Genomic DNA, 16,209 nt, shown 5'->3' on the forward strand with positions numbered 1-16,209 from the left:
TAACCATACTAAATAATGCACATACAGTCATGTTGCACCTTCATTAGCATGTCATACCTGGGGGGCATAGTTTGCACTCAGATTGCCCTTCTCTAGACACATAGTACCCAGAGTCACAGCTGACTGGATCATCATTAGATTGGTGAGGATCCTCTACATCAAGCATAGAGGGACAGTTACTACATATGCAAGAACTTATCTGTCCGCTGCCATCCTTCAGAAATCCAGTGGGTGAAATTACTGTTTGAATCTTGCCAGCAAATGGACAGTAACTTCCTGCAAAATGACAAGATTGAATCCAGAGCATTACTCAAGTGCTGGTGGAAGATTATTCACAAAATAAACCCGTAGGAATGGAACCTCTGATCCACTGCTATAGGGTAGCCTACACATTATTGACATCTTCCCAGGTACAGCAATGTAGAACATACTGCTGCTCTAAATAAAAGCCATGGTTCCTCCAGATATCAGTCATGTGACCTCACTTCTGGCCAGCTCTACTTGCGTTTATGTGCAAAGTTTCTGGTCAACTTCTCAGTCTACCTCAGAACATGTCTAAACTAGGACACAGACACTCCTTTCATAATTACTGATGATGAGCACACAGCCCCTATCACACAGTTGCTAGGTCTGCTACCCATGTCTGCCACCCTCTTGCGGTTCCGCATAGATGCGAGCATCTCTCTTCTCCTCCCGTGTGTATGGACTCTACATGTCTGTTTTCTACCAAAACTCAAGGAGTGAACCAGTTCTCTGTCTCTCAGCCCAGCTGTGGGGTTAATAGGCATTACTCTCCTATTTAAGCTGGGCTGGGGCACTTCCTCTTTGCCTGAGAGTTGTTGTGTGTTAGTCTCAGACACCCAGCTTTCCTAGGTTGCCTGTTCCTGTCTTTATTGTCCGTTTGATCCTGTACCTGTATCTGTATTCTGTTTATTGGTTGCCTCCCTGTCTCTAGACCTTATCCTGTTTGTGTGTTTGGCTCTATCATCCTGCACAGCCTCCCTACTCTCAGTCTGCTCTTTGTCTTGTATGTTTGCTGCATCCTGACTTTTGTATCCTAGCCTGGTTTGAGCCTCCTCCAATCACCCAGTATTGGCATCCTGTAGCTATTTCTGTGTGTACATTTGTTTACTGTCAGATCCTGTCCATAACTTATTGACTAGTACCACCCTGTACTTATACGTTTGTCTGTTATCAGACCCTGTTCCTGACCTATGGTCTGTTCCTTTTCTTGCTTGTGTCTTTGTGTACGTCTGTCTGCTGCCAGATCCTGTCTTGGTACCGTTCCCGGTTCTGTGGTTTGTACAGCCCTGTCCTGTGTTACTGGTGTGTCCTGTGCCCAGTACTCCTCTCCTGTGTCCCGTTAGGTATAGCCAGCCCCAAGGTGAAGACTGTGGGGCCGTCCTTGTCAGGATGCCAAGACGCCTACCCTGCTATTAGGCAGGGGCTCTCCCATTCTCCAGTTTAGCAAAGGGCAAGGTTTGTACATACATTGTTCTGTTTTGTAGCACATTTTGCTGGTATCTCTGACATCACGGGTCAGCCACCAACCATACCGGGACTAGTCCAAAGCCTAACCGGTTTGTTGGTCCATTGGGTTCACACTCTGTATCCGTAACAACAGTTATAATAGAGGAGATCACAGCTCATCCTTCTGACTGTACACTTATGGCCTGTTTTTTATTTAGGTGAATAAAGAAGTTAATAACAATTAAACTGACCCTCAGCAGGCAAACATGGTATAGTCTAAGCTAATGTTGTATCATGGGAATGCTTTGAAAATGAAAGTAAAACACTTTACTCTCAAGATGATAGCTGAAAAGCATTAAACAAGGGTCTGCACTGCATGGAAGTGGTTGGAATACATAGAAGAGACTTCTAGAGGAAGGGATGGAAAATGTGTCTTTGCCAGAGTGGCCCTTTAAGGATGTTTTTAAATAAATGAAGTTCAGTCATTGCATAATGAAAAGTTCTACAGATTTCTAATATACTTTGAGTTTCCAATTCTTGCCATTTCTAAGATCTCCACTTGCTGTCAATGATTGAAAACCCAAATTGATACAAAGGCTGCTAAAACTTGCATTGATAATACTAAATTCACATAAGTTGATAGATACTGCAGCTACAACATCTTCTAACAAGTCCTGCTGCTGTGTGAGCAGGACGTTATCGGGGTGGGTTTTAATAAAATAAACTATGTATACAGTATATTACTGACACAAAAACAACAACCACCCAACAACAAATTCTTCAGAGAGATCGGTTGTTCCTTCTAAGGCTCTGTTAATGCTAGATGCTCTGTTTGGAGCCTCTGGTGCAAAACTGTCTGGGAAAACACAGAAGGGCAGAATACAAGCCAAAGGGGACCCTTTATAGTCAATGGGTTCCATCAGGTGCTATTTGCTTCTGTCAAAAGCCAGATCCATTCACTACAGGGATTACATTTTTCTCTTCCCATAATGGGCCAGGAAAATTGAAACCCAAACGCAAAGGTGATGAAAGCTTAATAAGGAAAGCCTGCAACACTCAGGCCTGGGCTAGTGTCAGCACCCAGCAAACCAAGGCAGGTGGGGATGCCCACTCAGGGGTGCGATTGTTCCAGTCCTCATTCATTGAAATCAATCACATCCATGCCATTAGGACACATATGCAATTGACTATGATGCAGGAAGTCAAGAGCTGCCTGTTCAGCTACCAGACACCTTCTCTGTCATGAGGGGGTGTGATGATATCAGGGGCGTAACTATAGGGGATGCAGGGGATGCGATTGCACCCCGGCCCAGGAGTCTTAGGAGGCCTATAAGGCTTCTCTTCTCCATATAGGGAGCCCAGTACTATGAGTAAAGCATTGCAGTTAGGGGCCCTGTTACAGATTTTGCATTGGGGCCCAGAAGCCCAGAAGTTTCAGGTAACGCCTCTGGATGATATCATCATGCTGTCTGTATTGTTGACCATGATCCTGGCCATAAGGCCAAAGCAGAGCATGGAGAACATTGTGGTAGCATGATGTTGGGTGAGTTTATTTTACTGCCAAGGAGCACTGAGACTTATAAATGACTCAAGAAGCACAGTGCGGTCTTAATAAATGCTCAGGTGACATAGGGTGGGGTGGGGTGGGGTGGGGGGTGTCTACAAATCACATTGCACAGTGGGGGGTATAAATGACTTGAGGCAAAGTGGGGCCTATAAATTATTAATGGGGCATAGCAAGGCCTATTGTTGAAGTGCGGCACAGTGGGTCTATAAAGGACTTAGGGGGCACACAAAGGCCTATAAATTACTAAGAGGGCAGAGAAAAGCTATAAATTATTTAGACGGCACATCAAGGCCTATAAGCTACTAAGGGGGCACAGCGAAGTCTAGTAGTTACTAAGGGGGCACAACGGGGTCTATAGACGATTTTGGGCACAGTTGTGCCTAGAAGTGACTCAGGGGGCACAGTGAGGCCTATAAATGACTCAAGGAGCACAGTGAAGCCTTATTAATTGCTCAGGGGGCATAGTGGGAGGGTGTCTATAAATTAAGTGTTGTACAGAGGGGTGTATAAATGACTTGGGACAAAGTAGGGCTTATATGTGACTCATGGGGCACAGTGGGGCCTAAAAAAGTATTAATAAGCCATAGCGTGGCCTATAGTTGTAGTGGGACAGAGTAAGACCTATAAATTACTAAGGCCGGGAGTGTATGGCCTATAAATTACTAAGGGGGCACAGTAATGCCTATAAATTACTAATGGGGCACAGTAAGGCCTGTAAGTTACTCAGGAGGCACAGTGATGCCTATAAGTTACTACGAGGGCAGATTAGAGCTATAAATTACTAAGAGGACACAGAAAGGCCTATAAATTACTAAGGGAGCACAGTGGAGTCTAGTAATTGCTAAGGGCGCACAGTGGGGTCTATAGTTGATGTGGGACACAGTTGAGTCTATAAGTGACTCAGGGGACACAGTGAGGCCTATAAATTAACAAATAATTATTAGGAAATTATACTACCAGTGTTTCTGGTGGCGAAGTGCACGCATCTCTGCTACATGCACGTCACACACACAGCTCTACTACATGCACGTTACATACACACAGCTCTGCTACGTTGCTTTTGCATATGAGCTGCACATGATTTTGGAACTTCAGCTGGTGGCTGGGGTGAAATTGTGGCTTGTCACTGTGTCATGTAAGCTGCATTAGCTGCACTGCGGCATTGAACCCATGACATGTTGAGCATGACATGCTTGATAAAGACCTTTTCTAGGTCGAAACGTTGCATGTTTTTTATGATGGAGTAAATAAAATTAACAATTTTTATCTACATGGATTTCTGATTGAGTTCCTGAGTGCTGCACCTACTTATGTGATTGGATTCAATCATCCCAGGTCCAGTCAGCACACGAGCTATGTTTCTGTTAATTTGTGAGGTGTCATTTATTGGAGTCTCCACACTGGTGTGCAGTAGTCTCACAACTAGCTACAAACTTCCAGACTGAGTACTGCTGTATCCATAGCAACTGAGGCCACGGGGGGTCTGTCGGGGATGTAGTCTGCCCATAATCCCTCATCCAGTGCACAAGGAGAATAAAAAACATGTGATGACTAGAGATGAGCGAACATACTCGGTAAGGCCAATTTCGCAATCGAGCACCGCGATTTTCGAGTACTTCACTACTCGGGTGAAAAGATTCGGGGGGCGCCGTGTGTGAGCGGGGGGTTGCAGAGGGGAGTGGGGGGGAGAGGGAGAGAGAGAGAGAGCTCCCACCTGTTCCGCGCTGCTACCCCCCGCTCCACCAAGCCACGCCCCGCCCCCTGGCCACCCCCGAATCTTTTCACCCGAGTAGTGAAGTACTCGAAAATCGCGGTGTTCGATTGCGAAATCGGCCTTACCGAGTACGTTCGCTCATCTCTAGTGATGACGTCACCATCATGTGATCAGGGCGAGGAAGTTAGAGCTGGTAACTGACATCAGGCTGTCAGGCTGTGCATGTAAGTCACAGATCACACACACACGGATTAACGGAGAAGTGGTCGTTAGCACTTTGATATGGAGCAAAGCAGGGCCTATTACTAAAGGGGCCACCACGGCCTTTGTCGCTCAAGTATCTGGAGCTGGCCCTTAATCAGGAATATGCTGGAATGCTGTCTCAAACTTCCTTTTATGAGTCGCTCACTATTTTCTTCTAGACTTCATCCATATTGTTCTAAAGTGTTAGTGCTACATAAAGTGGAAGATCTCCATTATGAAGGGCCATTGCCGCCATCAGGCAGCGGAGCAGCACCAGTCGTTGACTTCGGCAGAGCAGGCGATAACCGCAGCTGATGCTTCTCAGATACCAGGAATTGTTTTTAACGAGAAGATCTCTACTTTGCTCATCATTTTTCCTTTCTGACAGTTTGTGCCTCTCTGAAGGTGCGCTTCATTATTTAATGAGAGGGCCTAATTATCGGCTTATTTATCTCTTTGCCTAGTCCAGTAATCGCTTGATTTTCTCATTACATTGTTCCAGAGTGGAATGAAAACAAGCATTAAACAGCCCACAGACCTCACTGTATCAGGTTATTTACTGGTAATGAAGGCAATGATATGAAACCTAAAAAAACCTATCACAAGCGTCTGACAGCCTTCAGTCCTGGGTTGCATCTACTAACTCTTAGGGCTCTTTCACATGGGCATCGTCGTTTTTACGTTCGCCCACCGGAGACGTAAAAATGTGTGATCGGGCAGACAAATTTAACGTTTGTGCACCCATTAAGACAGCCCGAGCCCGGTGCATGTACGCCGAGCCTGAAATGCTGTCAGGTAGGGGGAGACACTTTAGCTCTGCTAAGCTGTCTCCCCCTCCACTCTCCTTGCCAGGAGCCGGCAAGGGGAGGAGGCAAAACGGGGTGGGAGCTAGTGTGCTAAGCTACCACCCCCTCTCCGCCCCTTATTGGCAGCCAGCAAAGGGAGGGGGTGGGAAAAGGCAGGAGCTTACCAACTAGCTCCGCTTGTCCCTCCCATTGCAAACAGCCGGCAAAGGGTGGAGAGTCACGCTGCTAAACTCCCTCCCACCTCCCTTTTCCGGCAGCTGTCATTGGCTCCTGTAGAAGTCTATGGCAGTGGCTGTATTCCAGCCAGGAAAGATAGTTCCAGAAGTATCTTTCCTGCCCAGTGTAAAAGTGTTCGGTGCTATATTGGCCACCTGGGTGCTTTTACACTGCGGGAATACGCCCATCTGATCTGATGCATTGGAATCCATTGCATCAGATGGTAGCATGTATCAACCAGCTGTGAAAACGGCAGCTGATATATGCTTGTGTGAATAAAGCCTTACTGGAAAGCTTACCCCACATCTCACCTCAGGAAGGACTTAATTAGATTTAACTAGTATTACGTCTTTAAGAATTAGTCCAATCATGGCCTTCAGAAGTTCAATAGATCTGCTTTTTATTTGCTTCAGTGTTGCCCACTTGACTGTCTCTTATCTACACCTTGTTAATGTATAGCAATGATCAGTGGCAGTTTATCTCCATTGGATGTTGTAGTCTGAAATCCATTCTATACAAGCACAAACATGTGGCAACAGCAATCATACAATCTAATATCTGAATAAAAATGCACAACGGTTATCTTTACTAACCACATCAAAATGCAAGGCTTTCAGTGTATATTTTGATCAAAACATGCGGGCCCATCTGTCTCATTCAAGCAACTATTGCTTTTGAACAGATCCTCTAACACTAACAGATTACAGATACCTCTCTTTGGGCATAAGCTTTCCAATAACTGAAAGATTTAGCTATTTGCATAAAGTGTTAAGGACCATTAGTGGCCATTAACACTTTATCATCTTCATTTACATGTAAAAGGGCTTCCAGGAGCGGTTTGCAGAGTCCAGAGTGGGATTAATCAAAAGCCCAGCTATATGAACAGCTGCATTGTTCTACTCCAGGCTGATTACAATGTTATCTGTCGACTCCTGTGGAGATAACAGCACGCTGACAGATAAATGTGTTTACTTTACCTGTCAGTAGCTGAAGGATAGATTTTAAGTTCACCTTAAAACCATTGTTCAAATGTAAAGTACATGATGCCTTACAGGGGGGAGGAGAGATACAGCAGCTCCTATCACAGTTACTGCTGATGATTAGAGGCTCCTGTCACACAGTTGTAATGGAGTAAATCACAGTTCTTCCTCCTGACTGTATAATTACAGCCTGTAACTTAATTAGATAAATATATAATACAGAAGGTAATGGAAGTGTCCTCCCAGCAGGCAGAGACAACACTGCCTCTAGCTGCACATGTGAGGCATCATGTGAGTGTTAGCAGAGAATAGGGAGAGTGAATAGGGTGAAATCTCAGCAACAAGATGGTGCCTGATAGGTGTCAGACAGAAGGCTGCACTGCATGGAAGTGACTTTTATATACATAGGAGACATCTAGAGTGGGGGCAGGGATGGAAAAATTTGTTTTTGTTGCAGTGGCTCTTTAAATATTTTGTACTAATGTAATCTTAATATTATCTCATCACATTGCAAAACACAGTGTACTGGAAATGTGATGATAATAGACATATAGTACCTGGCAGACAAGGCAGACATCTTGATGAACTCCAAGTAGAAAAGAACCCTGGGGCACAGTCCACGCAGCGAGTGTGATTCTCTGCCGGTTCTTGACCTGGAGGGCACAGCTAGAGGGAAAGAACCATCACTAGGAATAGCAAACCCAGAGGCAACCAATAATACTGCATGTGTTTTCTGTAAATATATACTCATTGACTAAAAATTAATGCATCCAGACAGAAATGTTGGATTGATGTAAAACTAAAGATGCAGTTATGTCTCAGGCCGATACATAAATGTTTCCAGTTGTGGTCTAATTAGATGAACGGTCAGGTCACCAGAGGCCATAAACCTGCTTCCCCCATTGCCTCATAAAAAGGCTCTCTGAGGCTACTTTTGTGAGATCGTTGACCACTAGACACCTCTACGATGCACTCAAAGATATTTTGCCCAGTTAGACTTTGAGAGGGGCACATCATTGGAACGAGAGAAGCCGGATGGCTGTTTTGACGAATTGCCCATCATCTAGGCCATTCTGACCAAGCTGTTAGGAGGTATTGGTAGCAGCGGTTACCTGTAGGCACATACAAAAGGCAAACAGGCTCCGGATGGCCCAGACAGACCACCTGTAGCGAGCATTGCTTGATCCGCCAACAAGCACAGGCAGATCCAATTGTTTTGTTGTCCACCTTTATTACAGAACCTCTCTCTCCGCTAGGACTATTTGCAGGCATTTAGTAGAAGGATATTTGCTGTCATGGTGCCCATTAGTGTCCTGTCATTAACACCCCAACACCGTCACCTTAATTTGCAGTGGTGTTGTGAATAAGAAACCTGGTCTACTATGACCTGGAATGATATCGTCTTTACCGATAAATCCGGGTTCTGTTTGGGAGCCAACGATGGTCATGTTTGAGTATGGAAGCCTCTGTGGTCAGCGCTTCAATCCTGCCTTTGCTGTGAAGCGGCACACTGCCCTCTGCTGGTGTGATGGTCTGGGGGTTCATCACATACAACAGTCAATCCCCCCAAGAAGTGGTACGAGGGACAATGACAGTAATATGTTCAGGAGATCCTGCACTCACATGTGTACCTCTCATGGCGGCTTCCAACAGTTTAATGCTCCCCTACACACAGCAAAGCTTTCCCAAGAATGACCCCACCGGGCTGACACACTTTCTTTGCCTACCTGTTCAGCAGATTTCCGACTGATTGAGCATTATGGGACACACTGGGATACCAGTTTTCACAGTCTACAATTATACAGGATGTGAAGGCTCAGTCGCAACATTTGTCGGCAAATGTGCCGCGGAATAACATACAGAGCCTGTAAGAAGCCATGTCTGAACGTATCTCTTCATGTATCCAGGCTAGAGGCGGCCCAACAGGGTATTAGAGCATCCATGCCCTCTGTATCTCATCATATATCCAGGCTAGAGGCGGCCCAACAGGGTATTAGAGCATCCATGCCCTCTGTATCTCATCATGTATCCAGGCTAGAGGCGGCCCAACAGACTATTAGAGCATCCATGCCCGCCTGTATCTCATCATGTATCCAGGCTAGAGGCGGCCCAACAGGGTATTAGAGCATCCATGCCCTCTGTATCTCATCATGTATCCAGGCTAGAGGCGGCCCAACAGAGTGTTAGAGCATCCATGCCCGCCTGTATCTCATCATGTATCCAGGCTAGAGGCGGCCCAACAGGGTATTAGAGCATCCATGCCCTCTGTATCTCATCATGTATCCAGGCTAGAGGCGGCCCAACAGAGTATTAGAGCATCCATGCCCGCCTGTATCTCATCATGTATCCAGGCTAGAGGCGGCCCAACAGGGTATTAGAGCATCCATGCCCTCTGTATCTCATCATGTATCCAGGCTAGAGGCGGCCCAACAGGGTACTTGATCCTCCCTGAATTTTACACTTTTTTCACAAATACATATCCTTTTGCTCTGATATTGTAATCACTTATATCAATGTTACAATCACACAAAGTTTAATTCTTTTCCAATAACTCCTTTTTGGTGCATTTTTTGTTAATGAGTGTATTTTTTTGTTTTCTGATATATCTTGTTTCAGTTCTTCACAAATTACAATCTCTCTATTTGCAATCATTGGATACATTCTTATTCGCATGCAGAGGCAGCAGACCAGTACAGGTCTCCTACGGAGGAGTCTGCAACAACTGTATCCAGTCTAGACAGTTCTCTGTGAGCCCCTACACCAAGACGATACATTTTCCTTCCAGCGATACAGTGTAACAAACTATTATACCCACAGTAGCTCACAAAGGATTGCCCAGGCTGGATACAATTGAACTAAACATTCAATATTAGGGCCCCTTCACACAGGAGTATTTGTGCACATAAAACTTCCTTGCACAATACGCAGAGAATACAACCCACTGATTTTAATGGATTTATTCTTATCTCCTGATTTTGTGTGCACATTTCTCGTATGCGTAAAAAAATGAAAATCGAACCTGCATTTGAGGACCAAAAGTCTGCATAGTCTAGGGGGGGGGGGGGGGGGGGCGGGTGCTCAAATGCATGTGCAATGGAATGTGCAATACTCTGTGCAATTTTGTCAAAAAAAGAACACATCTGGAACTCATTAGGCTACATAGTCATTTAATTAGGACGTGGCTGCCTCCTCCTCACAGATTAGCCTGTCATGTGTGCGCAAAATGTACAGTAAAATATGCAGAAACGAGTGCAAAAAAGCATAGTACATAGCTCAAATACATAGTACTGAGGCGTGCATAAGAACTCATAACGCCTCTAGCTTGGATACAAGATGTGATACGGGTGGGCATGGAGGCTCTAGTACCCTGTTGTACCACCTCTAGATTGGATACAAGATGTGATACGGGCAGGCATGGAGGCTCTAGTACCCTGTTGTACCACCTCTAGATTGGATACAAGATGTGATATGGGCAGGCATGGAGGCTCTAGTACCCTGTTGTACCACCTCTAGATTGGATACAAGATGTGATATGGGAGGCATGGAGGCTCTAGTACCCTGTTGTACCGCGTCTAGCGCGGATACAAGATGTGATATGGGAGGCATGGAGGCTCTAGTACCCTGTTGTATCGCCTTTAGCTTGGATACAAGATGTGATACTGGCGGGCATGGAGGCTCTAGTACCCTGTTGTACCGCCTCTAGCTTGGATACAAGATGTGATACAGATGAGCATGGAAGCTCTAGGACCCTGTTGGGCCTCTAGTTTTGATGTAAGATGTGATTTAGACAAATGCGGGAATCTGAACTCTTTATTGGCCCGTATAAAAGTGCTTGTTCACTTCAGCATTTTGATTTCTGTTTTGAGCAGATCCGCACCCAAAATCTGCATGCGCTAAACTCACAGGATAGATCCCATTGATTTCTTTTTTTACTGAATTCCGCAGAATATTGACAATTTGCTCGCTCATTTACACACATTCCATAGACTCGCACAAATGCGCACAAAAATAGATCCTGTCTAAGATTTTTTCCTCATGCATGAAAAGTGTGCGCAAAAAAAGGATATGGGAATAAACCCATTGAAACCAATAGGCTCTATTCTCTGCATACTGGACATGCAAATATATCCACTGAAAGAGCCCTCAACAAGCATATGTGCCCATAAAAAAAAGATCCCTAGTAAGGGGATATTCACACAGCAATTGCAATTCTGGTTATGATTTTCATGCACTTGTGCAATTTCCATCAGTTTTTTTTTACTTGGGTTAAAAAAAAAAAAAAAAAAAAAAAGCATAATTATATAGGCTGCCTTTCCTAGATCAGTTTTTTTCATGCATTATAAGCACATCGCTCTCACTCTATGTGAATGCAATCCTTTTTTTATTATGGCAATTGACTTATATGGGTGATATTCATCAGAAAATGGCGCAATAATAGGATATGCTGCAATTTTTTTAGTGAATACGAACCTTCCAGTCTCGACCATCCGGACATATAAATCCATCAGGACATTGCATACAGTGCAGCTCAGCTTCCCGGGAATAATAGCCGGGGCTACAAGGATTTAATAGACCTGATGTAGGATCACAGGAGTAGCCAGATGGACACGGTCTGCAGGCCTGGCCAGAGTCCAAACCAACATAACCCGGTGGGCAGACCTGCGAAATCGAGATGACAGCAGTAAAGCAGACGACTATAACGCTGTCCACATGAATTCCTGTGTATTCTGGACCTGACCTGGCAATCTTGTATGTCATCCTTCCCTGGTATGGGGTTCACCGTACCCTGTGGACATCGTCTGGCTGCAGTAGATCCTCCCGGGCAGCTGGAAGACATAATTAATAAGTCAGAGTAATTAAAGAAGTCTAGCATATATCCCTTCTCCACTCGGGTCACCTCTATATTGCAAAATCATTTCAATGATAAGCGTAAGAGTTTTCCCAGGATTGGAAGAACTTTCAGAGATCCCCTATAATAGAGGCTTAGACAGTGTTATGGACTTGTATGAATACACAGGAGTTTGTCAAAATAATGGAAACACTTAGATGTTCTATGAGATGTTCTTAATAATAACATGTAGGACGCCTTTGGCATTTAATATGGCCTGAATTCAGTTTGGATTGGACTCCTACAACCACTGAATGGTGGCTAAAGGAATATTAGAGCAGTCGTCAAGCAATAACCCTTCCTACTCCGGTAGAGTTGTTGGTCGGGGATAACGTGTTCTCACTCTTGTTTCCTAATGAGGTTCAGGTCTGATGGCTGTGTGGCCAGGGAAGATGCTTAACCTCATCTTCATGCTCCTGAAACCTCGCCTGGACATAGAGAGCTGCATGGATAGGGCATCATAATCCTGAAGAATTGCATCTCTGGCAGGAAACAATGTCTGGGGGACTTGGTTGGCCAAAATGTAAGTCTAATCATTGCTCGCAATTCAATCTCTATTTTAAAGGTAGCTATGGGTCCCACAGAAGACCACAAGATGGATGCCCAAACTATACTAAAAACCCACCATAAACCTGACATCAAGCTACTCATATACTGAAATCAACTTTTTGGACACCATCATAAAAATTTCAAACAACACAATGCAGACATCCCTATACTGAAAACTGATTGATCGACCAACATACCTCAGATGGGACAGCTTCCACTCTACACATCAAAAAGTCCATCGTCTACAGCCAGGCCATCAGATACAACTGGATCTGCTCCAACCCAACAGACAGAAAGGAACATTTATACCATCTTAAAAGGACATTTTTGAATCAGGGCTACCATCCCACCTCAACTGATTACCAAATCACCAGAGCCACCAGGATACCCATAAATCAACTACTCCGATACACAAAGAAGGAAGGAAACAATCGTGTGCCTCTAGTAGTGACCTACAATCCGCAGCTAGTGATACTAAGGAAAACCACAAAGAAACTCCACCATACCCTACACAAGGATGACCGTCTGGAAACCATATTCCGAGACCCTTCCCTTCTGTGTTACAGGCAACCTCCAAATTTGAGGAACTTTATAATCAGGAGTGCATTGCCCTCTGACACACAAAAAGAAACTTATCCCTGTAATATAAGGAGCTGTAAGACCTGCTCACATGTACTGACTGCGGACAGGATACAAATCCCCAACACACAGGACTATAAGATCCCGGGGACATTCACATGTTCGGCGTCCGATGTTGTGTACCTGATCCTGTGCAGTGAATGCTCTATGGGGGAGGGTGGGGGTTATGTTGGAGAAATAGGACAAAAACTAAAAGCGAGGATGAGATCTCATCACCACACGATTAAAGAGAGAAAAACAGAATTCCCTGTGGTCAAGCACTTTTTAGTCACGGATACAACAGAGAACACAGGAAAGTCAATATTTATTAAGAGGTAATTTCAAGTCACAAAGCCATAGGATAATTTGGGAGTACAAATTTATAACAACGTTTGACACTTTCAACAGAGGCCTAAATTCTTCAAGAGGGTTTATGTGTGACTGGGAAGTATGGGAAATGTATAGCACAAATAACACTACTGATCTGGTGACCCCCTAACATTAATTCAGAGATCATAAAACCTCACATCTTTATCAGTAAGTATTTGTTTATTTCTCTACCCATCCTGTTCTGGTAATCTTTTAAGTGCAAATTAATCACATTCATGTCTGTGCTTTGTCATATGTATGTGTGTATATATATATATATATATATATATGGATCTATTTCGGAATTCTGGAACTTCTACTTCGGAACACAATTTCGGGATGTATTAAGAGAAGCATGGAGTCTAGATCACGTGAGGTCATTATCCCCCTCTACTCTTCCTTAGTCAGACCTCATCGGGAATAATGTGTCCAGTTCTGGGCACCCCACTTAAAAAAATACATAGGCAAACTGGAGCAAGTTCAGAGAAGAGTTACCAAGATGGTGAGCGGTCTGCAAATCATGTCCTATGAGGAACGGTTAAAGGATCTGGGAATGTTTAGATTGCACAAGAGAAGGCTGAGAGGAGACTTAATAGCTGTCTACAAATATCTGAAGGGTTGTCACAGTGCTGAGGGATCAGCCCTATTCTCATCCGTACAAGGAAAGACTAGAAGCAATGGGAAGAAACTGAAAGGGAGGAGACACAGATTAGATATTAGACAGTGAGGGTGATCAATGAGTGGAACAGGTTACCACGGGAGGTGGTGAGTTCTCCTTCAATGGAAGTCTTCAAACAAAGGCTGGACAAATATCTGTCTGGGATGATTTAGTGAATCCTGCATTGAGCAGGGGGTCGGACCCGATGACCCTGGAGATCCCTCCAACTCTACCATTCTATAATTCTATGGCTTCATTATGCCTGATGAAGAATCTTGAGAGGTTCAAAAGCTTGCTATAACATCATATATTTTTGTTAGCCATTAAAAGGTATCATATCTACAAGATTACTTGGTCTCTCTTGCTGGGAACAATCACATTTCAAACCATAATGGATCCACCACTATGATTGTCTGTGAGAAGCAGACAGGCAGGATGATCAGCTTCCTTTAGCGTTCATCAGACATAAACATGTCCTTCAGTGGAAAATAACGTAAGCGAGGATTTTTCGAACCAAACCACACATTCCCAGTAGAGATGAGCGAGCATACTCGTCCGAGCTTGATACTCGTTCCAGTATTAGGGTGTTCGAGATGCTCGTTACTCGTAACGAGTACCACGCGGTGTTCGGGTTACTTTCATTTTCTTCCCTGAGAAATTTGCGCGCTTTTCTGGCCAATAGAAAGACAGGGAAGGCATTACAACTTCCCCCTGCAACGTTCAAGCCCTATACTACCCCCCTGCAGTGAGTGGCTGGCGAGATTAGGTGTCACCCGAGTATTAAAATCTGCCCCTCCCGCGGCTCGCCACAGATGCATTCTGACATTAGTTCAGGGAAAGTGCTGCTGGTGCCGGAGCTGCTATAGGGAGAGCGCTAGGAGTATTTTAGGTTTCAAGAACCCCAACGGTCCTTCTTTAGGCCATAGAAATCGCAGATCGCACCTATGTGCGATCTGCGATTTCTGTTCTCTTCTCTATATGCGCTCAATGGGGCCGGCGGCAGCAGCACCTACTCCATTGAGAGCATATAGAAGACAAATCATTCTTCTCTGCCACAGCTGTAACAGCTGTGGCAGAGAAGAACGATGTTTGCCCATTGAATTCAATGGAGCCGGCAATACAGCCAGTTCCATTGAAAGCAATGGGCTGCCGGCGTGCGCGGGATGAATTGTCGGGAAGGGCTTAAATATATAAGCCCTTCCCTGCAATTCATCCAGAAATGTGTTACAATAAAAATATATACCGGAGTATAAGGCGACAGGGCGTATAAGACGACCCCCCAAGTGTCACCTTATACGCCGAGAATACAGCGGAGCAAAGAATAAAAATCATTACTCACTTCTTCTGACGTTCTGCGGCGCTGCTGCAGGCTGTCGCTCCCTCCTGGTTCCCGGCAGAGCATTGATTTCTCTATTAAGGGCTTTAAATCCCCACCTCCAGAAACACACGTGCCTTCAGCCAATCACAGCCAATGACAATGATGTCATTGAATGGCTGTGATTGGCTGTGTTTCTGGAGGCAAGGATTTCAAGCTTTGCGTCCAGAAAGCAATGCTCTGCCATGGACCAGGAGGGAGCGACAGCCTGCAGGAGCGCCGCAGAACATCAGAAGAAGTGAGTAATGATTTTTATTCTTTGCTCCACTGTATTGCCGGCGTATAAGGTGACAGTTGGGGGGTCGTCTTATACGCCCCGTCGCCTTATACGCCGGTATATATTTTTATTGTAACACATTTCTGGATGAATTGCAGGGAAGGGCTTATATATTTAAGCCCTTCCCGACAATTCATCCCGCGATCGCCGGCAGCCCATTGCTTTCAGTGAAACCTGCTGTATTGCCGGCTCCATTGAATTCAATGGGCAAACATCGTTCTTCTCTGCCACAGCTGTTACAGCTGTGGCAGAGGAGAACGATCTTTACGCTGACAGTGCGGGGGGGGGGGGGCACTCTTGCCGCTATTGTGGCTTAATAGTGGGACCTGGGAACTTGAGATGCAGCCAAACATGTAGCCCCTCGCCTGCCCTATCCGTTGCTGTGTTGTTCCCATCACTTTCTTGAATTGCCCAGATTTTCACAAATGAAAACCTTAGCGAGCATCGGCGATATACAAAAATGCTTGGGTCGCCCATTG

The 16,209-nt window shown here is 44.9% G+C and overlaps 1 long non-coding RNA gene across 1 annotated transcript; it reads right to left on the reverse strand.

Annotated features, from left to right (window-relative positions):
* Nucleotides 1-191: 191 nt before the first annotated feature.
* Nucleotides 192-11,497, reverse strand: LOC136572050 (uncharacterized). Its single transcript, XR_010785747.1, has 3 exons — nucleotides 11,467-11,497; nucleotides 7,554-7,662; nucleotides 192-276 (listed from the first exon to the last, which is right to left on the reverse strand). It is a non-coding gene; the product is annotated as an uncharacterized lncRNA (long non-coding RNA).
* Nucleotides 11,498-16,209: the final 4,712 nt, after the last annotated feature.

Source organism: Eleutherodactylus coqui, chromosome 6 (genome assembly GCF_035609145.1).
Source record: "Eleutherodactylus coqui strain aEleCoq1 chromosome 6, aEleCoq1.hap1, whole genome shotgun sequence".
NCBI lineage: Eukaryota > Metazoa > Chordata > Amphibia > Anura > Eleutherodactylidae > Eleutherodactylus > Eleutherodactylus coqui.